This window comes from Leuciscus leuciscus (genome assembly GCF_965113295.1).
Source record: "Leuciscus leuciscus genome assembly, chromosome: 1".
NCBI classification, from domain to species: Eukaryota; Metazoa; Chordata; class Actinopteri; order Cypriniformes; family Leuciscidae; genus Leuciscus; species Leuciscus leuciscus.
The window spans coordinates 7243261-7267927 of NC_138725.1; the positions used below are offsets into that span (position 1 = coordinate 7243261).

Below are 24667 nucleotides of genomic sequence, written 5' to 3' on the forward strand. Positions count from 1 at the left end.
TCGTTTTTTTTTTTAGCAATGAAAAATAAACACAAAATGCTCTGTTAATTTTGATCTTTCATTTTCGTGTAATACATCAATCGATCCTGTTCAGTTTCTATTTTTTTTCTGTATACTCACAATACAAATAAAGTGTTTTGCTTTTTGACAAATAAAGAAAAACTAACATGATGCTATTTCTGCCTTCTCTCTGTCAGTAAACTCCCATTTGAAACGCGTTCGAAAATTATCTATAACTCCGCGAAAATTCAGTCAAACAGGCAAACAGACCCACGGGCATAAAGCTTGAGATCGCAGCTTTTAAAAGAAGTAATTTATATAAAAAACAAATATTATCAGCTTCTGTAATCTGTATAAAAAGAGAGCGACTCCAGTCGAGCTCATTACGAGCCATTCAAAAGTAATTTGACCACGCCTCGGAGAGCGCGTGCTATTCAAACGCAAATTCTGAGAACCATTTCAGTCTGTGAAACGCCCCCACATCAGCTGTACACAAAGAGGCATAATATAGCCTACCTTATGGAGAAAATTTTCCGTGCTGATATGAGGAGCAGATCCCGCTGAGGAGTGAGGTAGGCTAAGTTATCCTTTCTCAAGTGTTAATGTGGAATAACGTTATGGAATAACGTTAGTGTAGGCCTATGTAAACAAAAAGATGAATCGCGTTTCTATAATATGAATCGCGTTTTCTGTGAGATGAATGAAGGGTACATATTTGTAAAGAGTGTTTAGCCTAAATATGAATCGCGCGTCTGTGTGTGAAAGAATAAACTGCTTTTACAGTTACAGTTACTGCGTTACAGTCAGGCGAAGTATGAAAGACAACATTTTGTTGACTAGATTTGGGTACAGTTTTTACTGTAGAATATACTGTCACATCAAATAAGCTTTTCTGCTCATAAATATAAAATACTATTTTGTCAAAAATAAAGTCATAGACTAAGATGTTCCAATGTTGGCTATATTCAAACTAATGAATACATATGATAAAATGTAGGCCTATAATCTTTTTTTTTTTTTTTACAAAGAAAGAGTACTTTTTTGCAGAAATATTGCTGAAATTGTAATTATTGTTGTAATTGTAACCTTTTTAATAAAATAGCAAAACATATTTACAAGATAGATGTAAGCAAAATCTTAAATGGTCAATATAAGTCTTCTTCAAAATATATATTTTGTCTTTGTATTGTGGCTCAGTCAGTGTCACACCTGAATGAATGGCTAATTATGCAGAGTCATTATGCAGAGTGGGTGGGACTAAGGTGTAAACTACTCCTCCCCCTCGCATATTGGCTTTCCAAGCAAAACCTGTTTTACACCATTTAAATCAATGTATTTTTTTTTGTGAACAATAAAGCAAGACTATTTTCACATAATTTTGAAGCTAGAACTGAAAGGGACAACATCCATTAGTCAAAAGTCTTGTGGGCACATATTTTGTATGAGTTTTGTGGTCTTATTTCAGCAACTTTCATTTTTATTTTTTTAAATAACCACGCATAAACATTATTCTCTTAAAAATACAAACATCTACATACATGTTGCTCGCATATTATGGTAGGCCTGTTTGTGCTATATAGAGTGAATTTACACCTTTGCCATTAACATGTTTATAAATAACTGAAAAAAGCACAAATGTCAGAGCATGTCTGAACATCTCAAGGGCCCCAAAAACAGCTTGGTCCCCAGAGGGTTAAAGGCCTACGGCACAAGGGGGGAGTCATGGACCAAAAGAAACAGACAAGCACTAATTAAGTTTTCCTGCAATATATTCAAAGTCATCTGAAGCCATTCCATAGCTTAATGTTTGGGAGAAGTATATTTCCATAATTTAATTACAGTTCGGAAAACTCGTCTTCCCTCCCCTGCAGCTGTCAATCATTCTCCATTCAGCATTCAAACAGCGCGCCTCGCCTGGTTACGGCAGGGTGCCCGGCAAAACGCTATAATGCTTGATCTGTAGAAAAGGGGCTATGGATTTGCATAAAATGAATGACATTTTCTGGAGTTTGCTGTTTTTAAACGACTCGCTACCGTGTGACTGTTAGATCACACACATCACAAGGACTATGAATTGGCATCAAATGCACAATAATAGGAATTTCAAACTGTGAATAACCAAATGATCAATAAATTGTTGGACGGATATACACTGTACAAAGCGTTCTCCTTCAGCGCTTCCTGCCTGTAGTTTGGGCCTATCGACTCCAAGGTCGTCCTCAAGGCACGGCTATGTGCCCAAAGTGCTCTCTACTCTGTTCAGAGCTCAAGTTATTACGCTGTCAACTTTTCCCGATTCGGAAGACGGGCGTCAACTTCTCTTACTCTGCCCTGTTGGGGCCTTAGGAGTATACGTATATACAGCGCTCTGTCCATTTCAGCGAGTCAGAGCAGCTCTTTGTATGCTTCGGTGGGTTTCCAGTCATGAATCAGAGAGTATCCCCCTGGATAGTAGTGAACACTATCACGTTGGCTTCTGCTTCGGTGGGCCTTCAGTGCCCCATAGGAGTCAGACCACACTCCACCAGAGGCTTCTTCATGGTCCAGTGGTGTCCAGTGGTGTCCAGTCTGTGCGGTGGCCGGCTGGTCGTCGCCTTCGCCAGATTTTACAAATTGAGGATCACTGCGCCGCAAGCACAAATCATCCCTGTCTAGCTGGAGTTCAGCTCAGAGGGAGCTCAGCCCACTATAACCTCTCCGGAGGCTCAGTCCGAGCCCCTTTTTTGCCCTGCATAACTTGCCCTTCCCTAGCTCTACCGCCTAGGGACCCTTACCCAAGCATCCCAGGCTAGGGCCACAGAACATGGCGTTCTGCTCATATAGCACGGTGTGACTGAATTGGTTCCCCATAGAGTCTAGCAAAGATGCAATACGAGTAAACATTTTGAAAAGGAAGCGACTTGGTTACTTGCGTAACCTCAGTTCCCTGAGATAACGGGAATGAGTATTGCGTAGACAGCCGTGCCATGCCACTACATGACTGGCGTTTAACTAAAGAGATACTTCCCCTCTGGAAAGATGAATGTGTATTTAAAATGGGTCATTTATGTAGAAGAAATGTTAAATTATTTTTTAATTTGGAGCTTTCTAGACTGAGAAAGGCCAGAAAATGTATTTTTGGCTTATGTGTATGAAAGACGACAACTCCCAGAATGCACTTGCTTCGCTGCCCTAGGAGGCCACTCCCAAGCCACAACCAAGTGAGCTACTAGTGAGTCTCCGTGAGTTTGCCCGGGATTTCGAGATCGCCCTAAATCTTTGGGATTTGGCTTGTGCGTTCTACAGTCGCCATTCATCATGTTTGCTGTGGTGAGCAGGACGAGGCTGAGGGCCACGGGAGAACGGCGCGAGGCCGGTGGCGTGATTACTGAGCGACACCTGTGAGACGCACCGGTCTCGTATCTCTCACGGAGGAGCGGGAATTATCTTAGCAATGCTAAAACGCACATCAACCGATCACTTGTTTAGTGTGCATGTAAACACTACATTCAGATTCACCAATCGGGATGAATTCAGTTAGACTGTGCATGTAAACAATGAATGGCGACTGTAGAAGTAAAAGCCGAATCCCGGACATTTTGGACAATCTCGACGGCCGGACATGTCTGGGAAAAAGAGGATGGTAACCCCTACTACTCATCTTTCTCCACAGAACAAGAGCCTGCTAGCTTAGCTTCCAAATAAAGATGGCTGACACTGTGTGTACATTCTGTGAGTGAGATCCCTCTATGGGCGGGTTGAAAACATGCGGGACAGCTCCTCCTACTGGCTGTAGTCTTTAACCTCTGGCCAAAAAATCTTAGAAAATTAGGATTTTTTTCCAGACAAAAATACATAAATCTCTCGTCTCAGGGGGATATGAGGGTGGAAAGCACGGTAATTCGAAAATACTACAGGTTTTCTACTAATACAAAGCTTAATGCTAAATCCTGAAGTATCCCTTTAATTAAATATGATTCCTTTGGCGAAATGAGCTGGTTTTATAGGCAGATGCCCCCCCCGCCCCGCCGCGATTGGCTCACACAGACACGCTGCTTTGCCATAGGTTCATGCAGTTCCCACTGACCAGCCAATAGACGCGCTCAGATCGCTGCGGTTTCTAATTAAAGGCTCCAAAATTCTGAGAAAAGGAGTTTCCCCCTCAGCATCTAGCAAAGATGCAATACTCGTTCCCGTTATCTCAGGGAGCTGAGGTTACGTAACCGAGACGTTTTTATCACTCACTTTAATGATTGAACAAAATCTTATTGTTAAGATTCTGTGTTTTGTACATGTGTGTTTTATCATAAATACTCATATTTCATGAGGCACTTGTTTTCAGATAATAAAAGAGGGACTGGCGACTCTGCGGTGAGTTCAGTAATGCAGTGATTTAGATTTGATTACTGTCTTTAAAGCTCAATAAAGTGTCATTCATGCAGTTTAACTGTTTGTTCTGAAGGTCAAAGATGAGAATGATCATACAGGGACGTATGAGACGATCAACATGTCCATTCCTCCCGCTGCAAGAGCCAATGTGAGTCCACTAAATCACCAAGCATTACGTTCAATAATGTTATTTACTAAAAGCTGTTGTGTTATTCTACATATTATAGTGAGAGATATGTCTGTTCAGTAGAGCTGTAGCGGTGCGTCGATGACGTCGACGCGTCGACGCCAAAATTACGTCGACGTCATATTTTTTGCGTCGACGCTTCTTTATTTATTATCTTTTTTTTTTTTTTGCACCATTCCCGGAGGTACAGCTCGCCACACACACACGTCTCCTTTCTCTGCAGAATGCCACAAATCCGCTCAACCAATCACAGCGCACCATTCCACGCATTGTAAACAGTAACGGTGGCGCTCTGACACCCGGCATCCTAGTTTTCCTTATCTACTTTGCACTTTTTGATCAACAAACAAACAAAAAAAAAAATAATTTGATGAACCTGTGGTGGATTCTGCCGTAGGGAAGAAACGTAAGCCATCGAAATCTAATCATTTACTTGAGGAGATTAAGAAGATGAGGCACGCGGGAGGAAGAGAAATGCCGACTGATGCTTGTTCTCACACGACAGCGTCAAACTTCTGTCGAATGCTGACACGTTAACCCCAGGGGATCTTTTAAAAAACTTTCAATTCTTGTACTCAAAGTCAACGAAAACCGAGCAGGACCTAAGCCATTTTACAGCTGATCGCCGTCATAAAAGAAGGTCGCCGTCGTTCAGAAGGTATTTCTAGCGATGGCTAATTGAATGTAGCCTATGTTTAGTCCAGATTAGTATTGACCGAGTTCAGAGGCTGTCATATGTGGATCAACTTACTTTGTTGTGTATTTTCAACAGTTTCAATGTGAAAATTAACTTTTATATTGATTCAATGGATTAATTGCATGAAAAAAAAAAGGATTTATCACATTTATACTATATTATTCAGAAGTAAACATTGTAGCTGACAGTGTGTTTATGTCAGAATGTTTATTTTTAAACCACAACCTTCTAAGTGCTTCTTTTACCAATATATTTAACATATCTTTTGCATTTCTCATCCAAACAACGTCAAACTTAGCACTGCACTTACTCGTGCCCAGACAGCTGTCGAGTTTGAAATCCATCGGAGTAACGGCTCGACAGAGATATGCGAATAACAGACAGGATAAATAATTCCAATTAGTCGTTAGATTAGTCGACTAATCGATAAAATAATCGCCCGACTAATCGTTTAATTAATAATCGTTTACCCCAGCACTACTGTTCAGTGTGTTAAACTTGACTCTCTGCATGTTTGCATTGATGTTTAGGAGCAGACAGATGATGTGACTTATTCTGAGGTCACTTTTTCCTATACAAAGCCAGTAAAATCACTCAGTGTGAGTAGATACCAGCACATGAGTTTGACTCTCAGATAAATTAAGCTCATGCTCTGATAATAATAATAATAATCGCACTGGTTCAAACATTGATGGACAGAATCTGTGCTTTCAGGATCATGATGATACAGTGACTTATGCTGCCGTCAGAAGAAGAGAAGATCAACCACAGGATCAACTTTACGCCTCTGTGAACAAGAGCAAGACCTTCACTAATAAACATTAATGATCCAGATCATGAGCTCATCATATCAGGAGCAGACGGGAAGATTTCATCTCTCTGGGGTTTGGAGGAATTATATATGTGTGTGTGAACGAGCAGATATTTGTTGAATGTCCTGTGAATATGAATGAGATTTATTGTGAATCATCATCTGGTCAGAGTCTCATCTATATCATCACAGCCACAGTAAAGTTAGAGACTGAAGCCCTGATGTGTTTCATACAGGCCAGACTCAATCTAGTGTCTCTCAAGCCTCTTCCATGACTGGAGTCTGTTTATCCGCTGGATTTCTGTCTGAAAACCTTCATCTTCATGCAGAAGCTCATGCTGAAATGATCCTCTTGCTTCAGCTTGTATATCCGCTGTTTCTTCTACAGAGAGACGTCCGTCTGAGAATTACATCAGTGTCTGCTCGCATTATATAGTCATAACATATTAAACAATTTGACTTTGCAGAGTGTATATGTCACAATTAAATGTCAGATATTACTTTTTTCCACTTTTCCACATATTTCATGCAATATCTAACAAATTTGTGAATATTTTGAATAAAAAAGGAAAAATGACATAAAAGCAGATCATCATCATTCAGCTCTGTTGTTGCTGCGGTGTGTCACGTGACAAGCAATGACGCGGCACCATGGAAACCATAAAGTGGTCCATACTTTTTTTGGACAATGTACATTGTTTCTTTCTGTATCTAAACTGCATTGCATGTTTTATTTTGTGCAAATAAACCTTTAACATTTCTTGGTTCGCTTGATTTTTTTGTGGTGGGGACAAAATCAGCCATTTCAAAAAGTGGTGTGGACATGTCCCCAGTGTAAATGACACCTATGGGTTTAACTTGATAATATATGACTGTTATACTGTATAATTTAGATATCTCAACTTAATAATAATACTTACACTATAATAAATTATCATATTTATATTTCATATTATATTTTACATGAGAAAACATAATAGGCCTGCGAACATGAGAAAAAGGCCAATAAAGATTGAGAATCAATGTTCAGAAATGATTAATTATTGTTATATTTTGAACCATGCTGTATAGCTGTGTTTTGTAGTGTGTTTGTTGACAACCTCAAACATTTGTTTGTTTTTAATTATTAAAAAATGCCATTATTTTACATGAAAAAGTTAATAATAGTATTTGAGTTTGTCTTGTGTATTGTTTTGATGAGAACATTTTAATCTGTCATATGTCCATATTACAATGAACCCCACCTATGGGGCATGTTGTCACATTACACTTTCTAGGTTTAAATACACTGAACCTTAAAGGGTAACTAAACCCTAAAACAACTTTTTTTAGTTAATGATCTGTAAGACTGGGGCTTTATTAATGCTGTTCATTGATTCAAGTAATTTTATCTACATTAGTGTTTTAATTCTACAATATATGGTGTAAAACGTCTGAGTGCTGCCCTCTTCAGGTTGAACAGTGGCGACCGCAGTTGAATCTTCTTACTGGAAGTTGTGACGTCAGAGGGAATGCGAGGGCGAGATTACTCGCGACTGCCGGCAGATTTGAAAGATAGTGTGTGTGTGTGTGTGTGTGTGTGTGTGTGTGTGTGTGTGTGTGTGTGTGTGTGTGTGTGTGTGTGTGTGTGTGTGTGTGTGTGTGTGTGTGTGTGTGTGTGTGTGTGTGTGTGTGTGTGTGTGTGTGTGTGTGTGTGTGTGTGTGTGTGTGTGTGTGTGTGTGTGTGTGTGTGTGTGTGTGTGTGTGTGTTCACTCACATTTGAAAGAGAGAATTAAAACGTCAACGCCAAAGTCAATATTGGAGTAATTTCCCAGATGGAAAGAGCTCATGAGGAGCAAAGATTTTAAAACGGAAGTTTCCTGCTTTCTTCTCCACAGGTAATTCAGCCTATTTGTGTAAACTCAAAGTTTTATAGTTGTCTAACCATAGCATGGTTGTGCATAACGCCAGAGCGACCTCTAGTATAACTTCATCCTCGCGTCAATGGTGAAAAAGTATTGTTTACCTTGTAACATAAATCTGTGCTGCGACGGATCTCAGGTGATGAATAGTTTTAAAGGCGCAATTTTTTAAGCTATATAAAAAAGGACACTGTAAATTTGAGTTATTTTTAATTGATTTTACTTTGTACACAGTGTAACGTTAGCCTAATCTGATTATGCTGGGATAGCCGATTCCACGGGTGACGTTTGCCTCCTGACATCTGTCCTGTAGTTTTATTCATTTTAGACGTATTATTGTCATGGACGAAGTCGAACTGGAAGCCGCGTTACAGGAATAATACGGCCACCGTAGGAGTTAAAACGCCCTCGGAATTGAAAGGAACAGAAACTAATATTCACTGGGTAGTCATATACAATTTCATCGCTAGATGGGGGAAAATATCGCACAGTGTATCTTTAAAGAAGACACGTTGTACTCTAAAATCTCCCAGAACTGAGGCAGCTCTCCTTAGATTTCTGTGATAAAAACTGCACAAATCATTAGAAGTTTTATTTTACAGGCTTATTACCCAAACCCAATTAGACGGGAATATGTGCTTAAAGATTTTGATACGGTTGATACCGTTTGTGTTTTTTGTGAAACAAATATTGAAAAGTTAGAGCATGTCTTCTTTTATTGTGATATGAATTGGTTAAGGTCTAGGAGGGTTGAAATGCCACCCCTCACGGTGAAGTTGATTAGGTTTGGTGTTTGTCTGGAAAACAAAGATTGTGAGTTTGTTATTAATTTCTTGTTATGTTTTGGAAAGTTTTTCATTCATAAATGCAGATGGTTTATATCTAAACCCAACTTTAATCAGTGGATGAATGAGGTTTAAACTCTTGTGCAAATAAAAAAAAATCAAAAATCAAAAATAAATCAGAAAGCCCTTAAATTGATTTCTCTTTTGGATACATTTAAATAAATACATTTAAATAAATTTAAAAAGCCCCTTTGATTGATGTATTCTTTGCACTAGAAGCGCACAGGAGCGCAGGAGCGGAAGATCACACGTCATCAGTGAGAGTGGAGAGGATGTGGCGCCTCCTGCCGGACACTCAGAGAAACACTCACACAGTCAAGTCTTCTTCATTTATAAAGGGGTTTAACTATGTAGATTGTTCCAAAGCGGCTTTACATTGATAATAGGAAATTAATTGTTTGGCTTGGGTTTGTGTTGTCTCTATAACAGCTCTAGAATAAAGTGCTTGGGATTGTTTTGGCTTTATAGCAGCTCTAGAATAAAGTTATTGTCCAGCTAAAGTTAGTTCAGGTTCATACAGTGTCAGAAACGGATCAAATGCTGGTGTTTATGCGGGAGCAGGACTTTATTCAGCAAACCATCGTTCCCTCAGACAGATGACTTTGGATTAGAGGCAGAAATGTGGATTATATTGTTAATAAAAGGCAATCCGCTATGAATGGGTGATATAAATTCTCTGTAGAGAAAACCAAAAATATTATCTTTACAAATAAAAAGGTAAGTAGAGATATAAATCTAAAATTATATAATAAAAAGGAATTAGAACAAGTGATAAGATTTTTTGGAATGTGGTTTGACACGAAAATTACATGGATTTCTCACATTTAAACAGCATGTAAGTGAAATGTAAGAGGATTGTAGGTGTGTTTCAGGTCGTGAATGGTGGGGCTGATAGATTGGCACTGAAAACCATTTATTCAACAAAAATATGAGCAAAACTAGACTATGGATTTGTGGTTTATGATCAGATTTTCTTTCAGTTTCGATATCGAGAGGTGACTTGTGCGGACTTGAGACAGCCAGGTATCCCAGAATGCATGTCGCACTAACCAGTCAATAGCATCGGAGAAAATCCGCGTAATATCAAAATACTACTGTTATTGTGTAACAAAATGTAATTTTAAGAGTGTTTCAGGCGAGAATGTAGTTGTGTAAAGCTCAAATCTGTGGTTTATTTATAAAGAGAGCGCCTATTTGAAAAATGCATCTGACGTTTTCGGAGTTGTGAGATCCAGGCGAACACCGGGCGTTCAACGCTCATGAACCCCGACTGGAACAGCTTTTCCTCGGCTAGTCCTTCTGATGTTTGCCGCTGGCTCTGATGTCTCTAGTCTATTGGTTAAACATGAGATATAATTCGTCTTGTGTATAAGTCGATCTTTGGTCTCATTAATCTATAGTATGGCAAATCGTTTTGGCAAAATGAAGTTTCACAACTTTATATGTTTAGGCTATTTAACTTTAACTTTGTAGCCTATTAGAGAACTGACTTATGTTTGAATTGTTTGCTTTATTTCTCATTGTATAGCTTCTTATACCTTTTAGGCTACTTATGCTTTTATACTGGATATTACTGATCATTAAAACTGACATAACAAAAAGAGACAGGGTTGTGTAATTTTATTTTATATATTTTATATATTTTAAAATATAGCCTATAGAATATTTTTTATATTTATTTTAGTACATTCTCTTCACTGTATGTACGTATAATAAAATAAAACGTCTCTGTTTGTTAAATGTCAGTTTTAATGATCAATATGTTTCATATTTAAAAAAAAAAAAGAAAAAAAAAAGCAGGATTGTTTTATATTTCGTTTTGTTACAAATATGCAGTGAAGATAATCAGTGTACGCGTTTGCCTGAACCACATTTATGTAGCCATTAATATGTTTAAGATTTTTTTTTAAATGAATAGAGGCAGAGTTGTATTTTATACCATATTTCGTTTTATTGTTGCCTAAAATATACATAAAAAGATGACCGGAGTAGCCAGAGCGAGCTGAGTGACGCGATCAAGTACGCCGCTGTCCCATTTGCAGAATAACCGGACTCGCATCCTCTCGTCCTCGGGAGTTCGTTCTCCAGAATCGAACTTGGCAACTCCGAACTACCAAGGACGCAAGTCCGAAGTTTGCATACTTGGTATTGACAAAGCCCGTCCACGGAAAGCCTGTTCACTCCAACGCCCTATTAAGTCCTATTGGTTGTAGTTCCACCAGAGCTCCACTGGGGGCGCTCGCCATGAGTGCAAAATGAATGGGAGTCAATGGGGCTAGACGGCTAAATTTGTCTCCCTCACCCGATTGCCGTTGAGAAATCTCAGATTTGATTGTAGGTTTTGCAAGTTCAACATGGGTTATAGATCGAAAGTTGAATGTACGAGTACTTATTTCTTTTCGATTTCTTACAGGTTGAGTTGTTGTTGCCCATAACATGCTAGCATTCTGCTAATTGACATTTTGAAAGACTTTTTAAAGTCGGCATGAAACGGAAGTTGAGATTGTCATTTTTTTTCCTTGTTGTGACGTATATCCGAGTGAAACGGCTTCTGCAATTAGAAAAAATGTAGGGCGGGGCTTGATTTCGTCCATCGGGAATTGATTGGATCGTTGGAGGTTGGGCGTTGCAAACAAAATGGAGGCAGATTTGAATGCCAGTTTACATTCAGTTGTGGAGGTTTCTCTGAGAGGCGGTGCAGAAACGAGACAAACACCGATAGCCGCACCCTCATCGGCTCTGGCCGCACCCTCATCGGCTCTGGCCGCACCCTTTCGCCATGGCACGTGACCGAAAGAGAAGAGAGGTCGTTTCGAGGGGGGAGGGAAGGGTAATGTATTTGATTAAAGATTATAAGGGCACATGAATTTTTTTTAAATAATAAAAATGTACATATCGACTTCTAGAGAAGTCGTGCAAGAGTCAATTGGTTTCAGCCCTGCAGAACTAGTGTTTGCTCATGATGTTCGCACGCCTTTGAGCGTCATTAAAGATCAATGGATGAGCAAGCCTACCTCTCGTAGTGCAGTACAATTTATAAGTGACGTTCACACCCGACTACACAGAGCGCGTGAACTCGCTAGAGAGAATTTAGAGAAGACCCAATCTAGCATGAAAACATGGTATGATCGCAAGGCCAGAGCCCGTTCGTTTAAACCTGGAGACCAAGTGTTGGTTCTCTTACCCGTGCCCGGTTCTGTGTTTCAAGCTCGATTCAGTGGACCATATACTGTTGAAAAAAAAATATCGGATCTGAATTATGTAATTGTGACCCCAGACAGACGAAGACATTCACGCGTCTGTCATGTAAATATGCTTAAACCATATTATACACGTGAAGAGGTTAAAAATAGCTTGTGTGACCTTAACGTACCCGGTCCTGTCGAGGTCCCCGTGTTGCCGTCTTCACTGGTAGATGATGATGATGAGGTGACTCCTCCGTCGCGGTGCGTGATTGAAGGTCGACTTAAAAACTCCGCTATGCTGTCCGGTATTGTAAATCATTTGCCACATTTAACACCCTCTCAAGCAACTGACATATCGTCTGTGATAGATGATTTTCCTGAATTATTCGGAGATGTTCCGACTGTGACCACCGTTCTGGAACATGACATAGACGTGGGTGATAAGGGCCCGATTAAACAGCACCCATATAGAGTAAACCCAGAAAAGCGAGCTATCCTGAAACGGGAAGTTGAGTACATGATACAGAATAATATTGCTGAACCTAGCTCTAGTCCGTGGAGTTCCCCGTGCCTTTTAGTTGGAAAACCTGATGGCACTTACAGGTTTTGCACGGACTACAGGCGTGTTAATGCCATCACTGTGCCAGACTGCTATCCACTACCGCGGATGGATGACTGTGTGGACCGTGTTGGCTCGGCTACATTTGTCACTAAAATCGACCTCCTAAAAGGTTACTGGCAGGTGCCCCTTACACCAAGAGCAAAACAGATATCAGCCTTTGTGACCCCCGATGCGTTTATGAATTATAAGGTTATGGCTTTCGGAATGCGGAATGCACCTGCCACATTCCAGCGTTTAGTAAATATTGTTTTAGCTGGAATGGCAAATTGCGAGGCGTATTTGGACGACATAGTCCTATATAGTACACACTGGTCCGAACACATGACACAACTTCAAGAGCTTTTCCGTAGACTGTCCAGTGCGAAGCTCACGATAAATCTAGCAAAATGTGAATTCGGAAAAGCCACTGTCACTTACTTGGGGCGGATAGTTGGTAGAGGACATGTTTTGCCAGTAATGGCTAAAGTAGCCGCTATTCAGGAGTTTCCTGTGCCCTGCGACCGGCGTGCGTTACGCCGATTTTTAGGAATGGTAGGCTACTATCGCAGTTTTTGTAAGAACTTTTCGACTGTGGTTTGTCCCCTCACTAACCTATTGAGCCCCAAAACTAAGTTTGAATGGACGGAGTCCTGTAACCGAGCATTCGAAAACGTCAAGGCTCTCTTACTGACAACTCCCGTGCTCGCTGCGCCAGATTTTAACAGACCGTTTCAGCTTGCTGTGGACGCTAGCAACGTAGGCGCCGGTGCCGTACTGTTGCAGTCAGGTGCAGACCATGTAAATCATCCCGTGAGTTTCTTCTCAAGGAAGTTTAATTCTGCCCAGCGAAGGTACTCCACTATCGAGCAAGAGACTTTGGCTCTAGTATTGGCTATTCAACACTTCGAAGTGTACTTGGGTTCTACCATACATCCAGTTAAGGTCTATACTGACCATGACCCACTCAAGTTCCTCAGTCGCATGTACAATTCTAACCGCAGGTTAATGCGCTGGAGTTTGTTGCTTCAACCGTTTAACCTCCAAATTGTACATATCCGAGGAGTAGACAATATTGTCGCAGATGCGTTGTCTAGGGTGGATGCTTAATAGTAATAATTTTCTTATGAATTTTTTTTTAATATATACTCGTATATACTCGTTATTTACTCTGAGATTTACTTTAGTTTATTGAGCCTGCTAATCTAATATAAGTCTCTAGCGATGTTTTTTTTCTTTTTTACACATAAGTGTGTATTGCCTATGAGTTGACCTTATACACCAAAGTACTACATTCCTGTAATTCTATTTTGTTTCCATAGGCCTATACAGATACCTGCAAGCTGAACACAGAAGGCTAGAGTAAAAATAAGTATTTCCTATGTTTAGAGTATGGCGACAGGTCACCATTTCGGGGTGGGGGTGTTACGTCCCTCAGCTCCGCTGTGTTCTAATTATGTGTTTGAGTTTCCCCTGCTCTTAATTACAGATGAGCCACACCTGAGCGCAGCCGTATACTGAAGCTACAAAAGCTTTCCGGAAGCACACCTGGAGGCACACAGAGCCTGAGCCAGGAGTCTATGCACTGCCGTGCTGTCGTTGAAGCGTTAGGAGTCCACCCCGGGAAACAAAAGCGTTCCGCCTCAGTATTACTGCCTCTGTTTCTGAACAACCTACTAAATAAACATACCCCTTATGTTGGACACGAGCGGTTCTGTGTGCGTCTCTCCATTTATGTTAGGGGTGGTGTCCGTGTCCGGTGCAGGTGGAATTATCTGGTTTGGTTTACCACTAACCTGACAGACATGGCACGTCTTACAATACTGCCGCACATCACGCTTCAGCCCCGGCCAGAAAAAGTGACGAAGAACACGGTTGAATGTTTTAGTCACACCTAAGTGACCAGAAACATAATCATGCGCGACACTCAGAATTGCACGTCTATTTTCAGTCGGCATAACGATTTGTTCAATGTCATTCCATTCATTACTTTTGTGAGGCGTCCACTTCCGCATAAGTAAGCCATCTCTGACAAAGAAAACAGAACTCTCGCTGGCACGGTCTGAAACAGATTGAATTGTATTATAACATGAAACAAGAGTAGGGTCTTTTTGTTGAGCACTAATGAGTTTCTCTAAAGATAACGAAATATCTGGTTCTATGGTTTTTCCTCCGGTCCTCACATGTACAGGACTACTGCTGCACGGAGCGGAAGTGGGTTCAAGGAGCCTCTCACACTCCGCAGGGTGAGCAACGAAACTGTCACTTAGGTCGATGTCAAGGGGAGGTACTGTATCCCTCATCCTTCGAGTCTGCGACCTAGTGACAACACTGGTGGGAAAAACTTCTGGGAATTTTTGTGCGCACTCATCGGGGCACTCTTGAATGAGCGGCACAGACACAACCTCCGGTGGGACATCGCCACGGCTCCATACGTTTCCACCGGCTAGGTCATTGCCAAGGAGAAACGTGACACCGGGGATTGGTAAAGAGTCTTGAACACCAACAACCACATCACCACACACCAAATCTGAATCAAGACGCACGCAATGTAACGGCACATCAAGAAAACCCATCTCGATTCCTCGAACAAGGACACTACTACCAGTTGCAGTCTTTTCAGACAACGGCACCAAGCCGCGAAGGAGTAAAGACTGTGCAGCTCCCGTATCACGCAAGATGCGCACAGCGACAGCCTCCTCACCAGGCACAGATACGGTCCCATTCGTCAGAAAGGGCTCGTACATGGACTGGGGTTTCTCTGATTTTAATGCTGCACGAAGGACAGGCGACATTTTCTTCGAAGAACTAACGAGACCCATTGGTTTCGTGGACTGTTTTTTTTTTAATATTAAACAGTCCGCCACAACATGCCCGGGCTTTTTACAATAAAAACAGTGTCTGTCTTCTTGCTTTACTGCATTCTTTTTCGTGTCTATATCAGTGGTCGTAGAGGGGTTAACTCTCAAGCGAAAACGTTCCCTGGCGATGTTATGCGTTAAGACATATTCGTCCGCAAGTATAGCAGCTTCAGAAAGAGACTCGGCCTTCTGCTCAGCTAAATAGGTTGCCACAGCGGTTGGCAGGCAGTTCTTAAATTCTTCTAAAAGAATTAGTTCACGCAATTTCTCCTGACTATCAACACGCTGTGATGAGCACCAACGATCAAACAGGGCTGCTTTATCTCGACCAAATTCAACAAAAGTTTGACGCTCCGTTTTTTTAAAGTTCCTAAACTTCTGTCGGTATGCTTCAGGGACCAGCTGATAGCACCTCAGAACTGACGCTTTCACAACATCATAGTCACCGCTCTGCTCCACTGTTAGCGACGAGTAAACCTCCTGCGCCCGTCCCACTAAAACGCATTGCAGGAGGAATGCCCATGCAGTTTTCGGCCAATTTAAATTAGTCGCGACACGCTCAAAGTGGGGAAAATATTTTTCCACATCTCTTTCCACAAAAGGGGGCACAAGTCGGATGTGGCGAGTGACATCAAATGAATTAGGGTCAGAAGGAGCGACACCTTCCCTCTGAGCCGCGATTTCTAACTTTCTCAACGCGAGTCGGTTTTCAAGTTCATGCTCACGTGCCTGTGCTTGCATGCGCTCACGGTCGAACTCAATTTCCTTCTCTCTGATACCTAACTCTCTTAACCGAATCTGCAGCTGTAACGCTTCTGTAGACACGGAGGATTGTTTCTCTACAGGCAGAATGCCCTTACTAACCAAAGCAGCTTGTAAGACGGTCTTGATTGTATCTTTGGTGCGCTTTTCAGCAGAAGTGAGCTCAACCTCATAAGTTGCAGCCAAATTCAGTAACTGCTCTTTCGAAAATTTCAAAAATAACTCGATAGAGGGTTCTTTAACGAATACTTCCTCTGTTGCCATTTTAACGCGTAATTTTTAAAGTGCTTGTTAACGTTTAATTTTAAAGGTAAAGACAGTTAAAGCGCGCACAAAATTTAAATTACAAAAACTACAAATAAACACTCACCAAAGCAGTTTAACTGCGACAAAGCTACGAGGTAGCGAATATCTAAAGTGGTCAAACGAAAAGCACAATATAGGCTACAAACGACCACGAATTTTAATGTCCACCCACAAATTAATCAATACGCTAGTACAATCAGAATTCCAGCGCTCACTAAATAGGCGATATGCCACAAATTATCACAAGCTATACAACTAAACTAAAAGGTATTCTGATAGGCAAAAATGTTGTCCCACTTCTCTAACTAACTATACACAAAACCAAAACAAAATCCTAAATACCTACGCAATCTTCAGTGGCTTACTCAGCTCGAGGCATCTCCTACGTGCCCCCTCCTGAGATATCCACCAAAATAAAATAAACGTCAACTAAACAAAGGAACAGACAATCATAATTGCTCACCAGAACACTCACCAAAATGTTGTAGCCTTCAAAAGTTCCGCAATTCACACTAAAGTCCGACTTAATCAAAATTATTAATCTCGGACGAGCCTCCAATATGTTACGGGCGGACGGACACCACCCCTAACATAAATGGAGAGACGCACACAGAACCGCTCGTGTCCAACATAAGGGGTATGTTTATTTAGTAGGTTGTTCAGAAACAGAGGCAGTAATACTGAGGCGGAACGCTTTTGTTTCCCGGGGTGGACTCCTAACGCTTCAACGACAGCACGGCAGTGCATAGACTCCTGGCTCAGGCTCTGTGTGCCTCCAGGTGTGCTTCCGGAAAGCTTTTGTAGCTTCAGTATACGGCTGCGCTCAGGTGTGGCTCATCTGTAATTAAGAGCAGGGGAAACTCAAACACATAATTAGAACACAGCGGAGCTGAGGGACGTAACAGTAGTGCACAGATAAATCATTTATAATAAACACTACAATAATACATATAAAAAGAAGATTTGTCAAATTTGATTTCATGCCGACTTTAAAGCAAATAAGTGACTCTAAAAACTCTAACACCAAGCAATGTGTAATTTCTTTGCATCCCCTTTCGAAAACAACATTCAAATTACTAGACAAGTAATGTTGCCTTTGGCTTGCTCAGTTGGGGATATTTTGGGAATATTCATTTATTTTTATCAATCAATAAATTCCACTAGAAACAAACCTTGTTGTATTATTTTAATTTAATACTGTGAAGCTGCTTTGATACAATTAGTATTGTGAAAAGCGCTATACAAATATACTTGACTTGACTTGACAAAAAATGATATCCTAAGAAAAGTGGATTTTGAGCGGTATAGCTCCATAGACCTCCATTCATTCTGCACTCGTCATGTGAGCGCCCTCATGTGGAACAAGAGTGGAACTGCAACCTGAAGTTTATTGAGTGGCACTTCTCCCCTCATTAGACTTTCTCTGGTATAGAGTGCCGAAGTTATGACGTCACTTTGTAGGCCAATACACGGAAGTGAGTTAGCATTTTAGCACTTCCGGTTCCCTCGCCCTAAAGTCTATGGGTTTTTTGAATGGGTTTTTGCTAAATCGCCTGAAATAAGGTCTGTGGTTAACAAAGCCTCTACATATTTTCACGTTTTGATCTATGACATAAAACACACCAGTTATAACCTGCTTGTGATTTTTTTAAACTTTATTGTGTCTTAAAAACGGTGGTTGCTAACAAGTTGCTAAAAGGGACTACATCCTTTGGCGGGGACTTTAGACGTCATCATGACAAACAGCCTCACGTTCTTAGAAGTTTACCTTTCAGTTATACATAACGTTATATATTTAGTCTTTTCAAATTATAGTTTTTCCAAATATTGTTGTACACAGAATTCTGTGATATTAAGGTAACCGATTACCAGTTCTTTATTTCTGTGGAGAGACTGTAGTTCGACAATGGTGTTTTGTTTTGTCCTGAGATGCAACCACAAGTCGTCGAATGAAAGATGCTCGTTTTTACCGTTTACCAAACATACAATCAAACATAATACAGTGAAAGATAATCTTTAAAGTTTATTTGGGGCACAATGATCAGGCATATTAATAATCTTAATCACAAAGAAAATAATATTAAGGTTTATATAAACTAACAAAATAATAAACGAATAAATAAAACATTAACAAAAGATTTTAAAAAAACTCAGAGAGGCACGCATAAACAAAATGAGTTTCTAACATTTTTGGAGAAAACGAATGGGTAATATTTCTCATGAAAAAAGTGGATAAGTGTTCATACCATAGACTGTAAAAGATAGGTTCATACACAGCGCAGATCATAATGAGCGAGCGAGTTTGAGGAAGCTTGATGATGACGTTGATCCGCGACCATGGTGTGCTGTAGCAGAGAAGGGCTCTGGCTGTAGTCCGTTGATAGCCTACCGTTAGCATTTTATATCTGACGGCTTTATAGGCCTATGTCACGAAAAAATTGAAGATCGGAAGTACGTCTTTTAGTAGGGCTACGGCTCTTCCGGTTAGCTTTTTACAATGGCGGAGTCCGATAGATACCGCTGGACCAAATCTCTCCGCAACCTGCCTGAAGTCACATATGACGATGTGGTTCGGATGATAAATGAAAACTCTCAAGTGTATACATTTTGGATTAACTTGTAAAGATTATCTTGATAGACAAAACGTGTAAGGGTCACAACTCTTTGTTGAACACAGATCTTATTTTTTTGCGATTTTCCAAAAGTCTATGGGGAAAATGCATAGCTTTTTGATCGAGGGAACCCATGCGCCGCTAACTTCCGGGTTGGCCTACAAAGTGACGTCATAACTTCGGCCCTCTATTGAGAAACGGCCCTTCTTCTTCTTCTTCTTCTGTTGATATTTGCAGCAGACTAGATGCGACAATGGCGTATTGCTGCCCTCCTCAGTTCATTTGAAGTATTACAGTTTTTCTCACTTGTTTACACACAAATACTGGTACTTGAGACACAATGACCACAACATGTAACTCATTCACCAACCCCCTGAACCAATCCTGCTAAACTACAAGCACAATTCCTGCTTTACACTCACATTGCAGCTCTAAAACACACTTTTATCAAAACACTACACACCATTCTCTGCTTTTGGCGCAATGCAGAAAATCTCTCGTTTTCACAAGGAACACACTGACTCATCACATGGGCAAACACCCGTCACACAGTTTTACAATCAGCAATCAGAGCTTTAGAATAAAAGACCGAAACAGAAGAGTGTTTTTTATTTATTTATTTATTTTACTGTGACTGTATACAGTCAATTCTTCTGTTGTTTTGTATGTAGACCACTGTATGTGCAGCTTTGTGTTGGTTGGGATGTACACTGTGTACATTGTTTTTTTGAGAAAAATAAAATATTTGTTACCGTGTATTTGTGTGTTCTGAGTATAAAAACAATATTCTCAAATATTTTACAACACACTTATGTATGTACTGTCTGTAGAAAGTGTGACACTGCACAAAAAAAGGCCTAAGTCATTATGATGAATGAAGAAGTGTTTTCCATTCATCATAATGTTTTACATTGAGCACATCAGTGTTCAACTGGTTATTATAAATGTCTATTCATATGATGGTTTGTGAGTGTCATTTGAAAACAAAATACCATTTTGAGAAGAAATAACATTGTTTTGAATGTAAAGTTTCCTTTTGCAGGAGAATTGGAGGGTTTTGCCCATTGTGTGTGTGTGTGTGTGTGTGTGTGTGTGTGTTTTGATTTGTGTGTCTACTGACCACAAATACCACATCAAAACTTTTTAACGCTCCTGTCAAATAAACCTAGCCTGATACATGATCATATTCTTCAGAAAGACATTGACCTGATGTGCCTCACTGAGACCTGGCACCAACCTGAGGTTTTTCCATCATTAAATGAAGCTTGTCCCCCTGGATACAGTTACCTGCACAGGGCTCGCTGGTCAAGGTGGTGGCCTGCCGGTAATTCACCGCGACGCTCCCAAGCTTTCTCCTCTGTCTCTACCTGATGTGTCCTCTTTTGAATATCTGGCTTTCAAATCAAACCTCCCCTCCAAGATAAACACAGTACTGATCTACCGGCCGCCCAAACCTCACCCATCCGTTATCGCAGAGACTCATGACCTCTTCACCTCCCTCTGCTCTCCATCTTCCAATACTATCATACTTGGCCATATGAACATTCACATTGAAAATCCCTCCTCCCCGTTGGCAGCTGAATTTCTAAATGTACTGGACTGTCTCAACCTCACACAGCATGTTGATGCTCCTACTCACACCAGGGGGCGCACTTTAGACCTGGTCATTTCTGACTCTCCTTCCATCAAAAACCTGTTGGTGTATGACCTGGGCGTTTCTGATCACAGCATCATCTCCATGGACGATTCCTGCCTGTCCCACCTCCCCAAGCCTAAACGTGATATTCATTTTCGCAATATAACAAACATCAACCCTGCCATCTTGTACTCTGATCTCAAACTGCTGGCCTCAGTCAACCATCCATCAGTCAACAAATCGGTCGAAGGCATTTATTTGTACACATAACTGAAACTGTGGAGTGTGTTGTGGTTCTTCATCTGCCAGAGCTTCTAACACAGGCTTCTGGCTGCTGTGTGTTAAATAAGCACCAGATGGCGCTGTCCTCCACAGTCAGGGGAAAGCCTCAGTGATTCACCAGGCTTCATTTCCCCATCCCTAGGTTCATTGTTGTGATTGGTCGTAGTGTTCTCCTATTGCCTGCAGTGAGATGTTCAAACGCACGCTTGGTGCCGCCCCTCGAGCTGGCCGATTTTCATCAGTCGACCCCAGACCATTAATCTTTTAGATTTAGGTCTGGATTTCCAGGCTAGGAACTATAGGCAACGTCAGCACATTGAAATTAGCAAGCCACATTATTTAAATGTGAAATGTGTCAAGAAGCTCAGGGCAAGTAATGAACCGGTGTTTGTGTGTTAATAAAGGAGTCTGGATCGGATATATTTCTCAGGGCTGGAGAGAGTAAAGCAGAACGTTATAATCCATGTGGAGAAACTCTTCCAGAAGACATTTAATATCATGTGCAAATACTTTCTGTTTCACCAAACTGGAGCTGATGCTAATAATTACTTTAAAATACTTTAAAAACTGTTTAAGAATTGAGGAGTCATGGATAGTGGATAACGTTTCAGTAGTAAACCAATTTTATCACTAATAATTTAATGATTTTATTTATGGAATTGAACTGCATGCAGGAAACTCTAAAATAAGGAAGTGAAACTAACAGAAATACTCTCGTGTGCAAAAGTCAGAGCCGATCCTGACCTCCCTGGGGCCCTAAGCAAAATTCTGTTTAGGGGCCCTCATACCTGACCTGTGAGCCATGAACCATTTGCCATTGCCACACAGTCACAGCTGACACCCCAGTGTTCCCACTACAATCCCTCCTTTAACTAGTTCTAGTGAAAATGTAATTCCTGATATCAGAAGACATTGTTACTAGTAAAAAGTTAATTCTTAATATAGAGAATTCACATTTTAAATAGTACAAATTGAATTATTGATATCAAAAATGCATATCCTGTGAATGAATAAAAGCTAAAATGGCGCCATAGCATGTCACTGTGTTTTTAAATGATAAAAGTAATTCTTGATACTCTTGATTCTTGATGGTTATTATTTACTGAGGGATGTGCAATGCATCCATATTGACCAGAATCTCCAGCCAATCAACATTTTAAATTCAATGGAGCCTATCAATTGTCAATGTCAATACATTGCTTTCCATATTGCGTTAGTGCAGAGTTGTAACTAAACCTTGACTTAGCGACTAGATAATCATCGTCTTGTTTTAAAACTATAATGAGGAGTGCCATCACGCCCATATTGTACTGGTCCCAACTCACAACAGATGTTTCTGCTGGAAAGTGCGCGTTTCATTTCATGCACGTTCATATGATCGCATGTTAACGCTCGACGCGGTTATCTTTTCCGAGCTGCAGTTTATAAACAAACACCGTTGTCCTTTGTCGTTTATTAAACATAATAAATCAACGCACATCAACTTAACTTTAGCCTGCTGTTCTTTGCTGACATCAAACTTTGAGAGGAGAGCACACAAGTCTACCTGATAACTGTTGCCGCAATTAACTCTCATGGTGTTTTTTTCTCTCTCTTTTCGTGACCAGAAAGATAGTTCCGCTTCATTTTCTCATCGATATTATAAACATTGATTGACGCGCTTTGACACGAGGGGAGGCGGGGCCTTGAGTAATTTGCGGGGCCCTACGCACTTTGCGTAGTGTGCGTATAGGGCTGATCGGCTCTGGCAAAAGTAGAGCCTGTCCATCGTTAATTGACGACTACTACGGCTACAGCGCGCCGCATTTGCGCGTGATGTGTGTATACCGCAAGCACAGTACAACGGCTGTCAGCCGTATGACAGAAAATTTAGTTTTGCTGACATTTGGCCTGACAACATCTCACCTTAACGAAGATAGCCGACTGAACAAGGACAACGCCCTTTTCTCAGCATCTGACAGAAGTGTCACAAGCTTTCACACACATCTTCTAAAATAAAAGTAGCATCAGAAAAAAAGAGAATGACGTTTGTTGGTGACTGCACACTATTCGACTTCCTCAAAACGGTCTTGCAACCCACCAGTTGAGAAAGATTGACTCTATATTTACTATGTGCATATCAGTGTCTGATGTTCTGCTGAAGCTCATTCGGCACTTGCTCATTTCCGCACTCGTTTGACTTGCGCCTGGCGCTGAGGTGAAGTTGGAGTGTGCGTCTGAAAAGTCTCACGTTTTCTGTGGTCTTAAAGAGACGGTTCAGCGCTTTAAAAAACGCAATTTTTGTTTAGTGTTTAGTGTTGTTTTCATGGACTTTCAGGTTCTTGTCATTTGTCACATGTCTTTGTTCAGATTCCCCCACTCATCTATCTCTGGTCACAGTCATTATTAGTTCATCCGTGTCAGCTGTGTGCTATTAATGATCCTCGTTTTTGTTTGCTTTATAAGTTCACCCCTCACATTCATTCTCTGTTTGGTCTGTGTTTCAAGTGATCCAGACGTGTGCGTGTGTGTGTGTGTGTGTGTGTGTGCGTGCGTGCGTGCGTGCGTGCGTGCGTGCGTGCGTGCGTGCGTGCGTGCGTGCGTGCGTGCGCGTGTCCGTCCGTCCGTCCGTCCGTCCGTCCGTCCGTCCGTCCGTCCGTCCGTCCGTGTCTCTCCTGCTGCCTGTTTAGACTCACACCTGTTGGGATTATTCCATTAAACCGTGTGTTGGAACTGTGGAAGCCTCAGACAACGATTGTTCATTTTCTTGTTTCATTCAACCAATAACTGATTTGATTGTTCACTTCCAGTTTTAAATGATTGTTGTCCAACTATTTTAACTCACGGCTCTTGCTCTCTTCTAAGTGGAACTTAGTCTAAGTGGGTAATTTCTAAATCACATGTGGTCCTCAGATGATACTAATCCAGTGCGAATAGGGTTTTAGTCTAAGTGGAAAACTCTTTATTTGGACAGTTTTTCCTCGTTATTTCGAGCTGGTGTAGAATCGAGCACTTGCTATATGAGCAATAATGAAAAATACATTTGTAGTGCTTTTTACAATACAGATTATTTCAAGCAGCTTTACAGTGATAACAGGAAAATAATGCAACAAAGTTTGTTTCCAAAAGAAAATAGCGTCACAGTCCAGCTTAAGTTCAGTGATGGTTCATTTTTGTGGTAAAAAAGTTATTAATTTAGTTCATTTATATACATAGCCGCTCTGGAGAAAACTGCGACGTCAAGCTCAGTTCAGTTCTCATATAATGGTGTCAATGCAGGCAGATCGATATTATTGTTGAATATTAAATTAAATTCCCCCAAATAAGCAAGCCAATGGTGAAAACAGCCTTTCTTTAAGCCAAATCTTTAACCCTCCCCTCTTCCTTCCTGGATGATCAGGATTGCTTCTGAGGCGCAGGGTCCAGCATTATCTTAGGCCCAGGGTCTCTGACGCTTAGGAGGGAAGCGTTTAGACTGATGAGGGTGCTGTTGAGTGTCACTCAGAGTCAAGAACATTAAAACCCACAGAGCAAAATCCCCAGTGTTAAAATACACAGTCTATATATGTCACTATATAGCAACGGATGTAAACACTCGGTTGGTCAGATGAGAGGAAGTTAATAACCACAGGAGGA

At 40.9% G+C, this 24667-nt stretch overlaps 1 protein-coding gene across 1 annotated transcript in view; it reads left to right on the forward strand.

Annotated features, from left to right (window-relative positions):
* LOC309489522 (uncharacterized protein) overlaps positions 1–24667 on the forward strand; it is a 101176-nt gene that overhangs the window by 69268 nt on the left and 7241 nt on the right. The gene's annotated exons all lie outside the window — the stretch shown is intronic.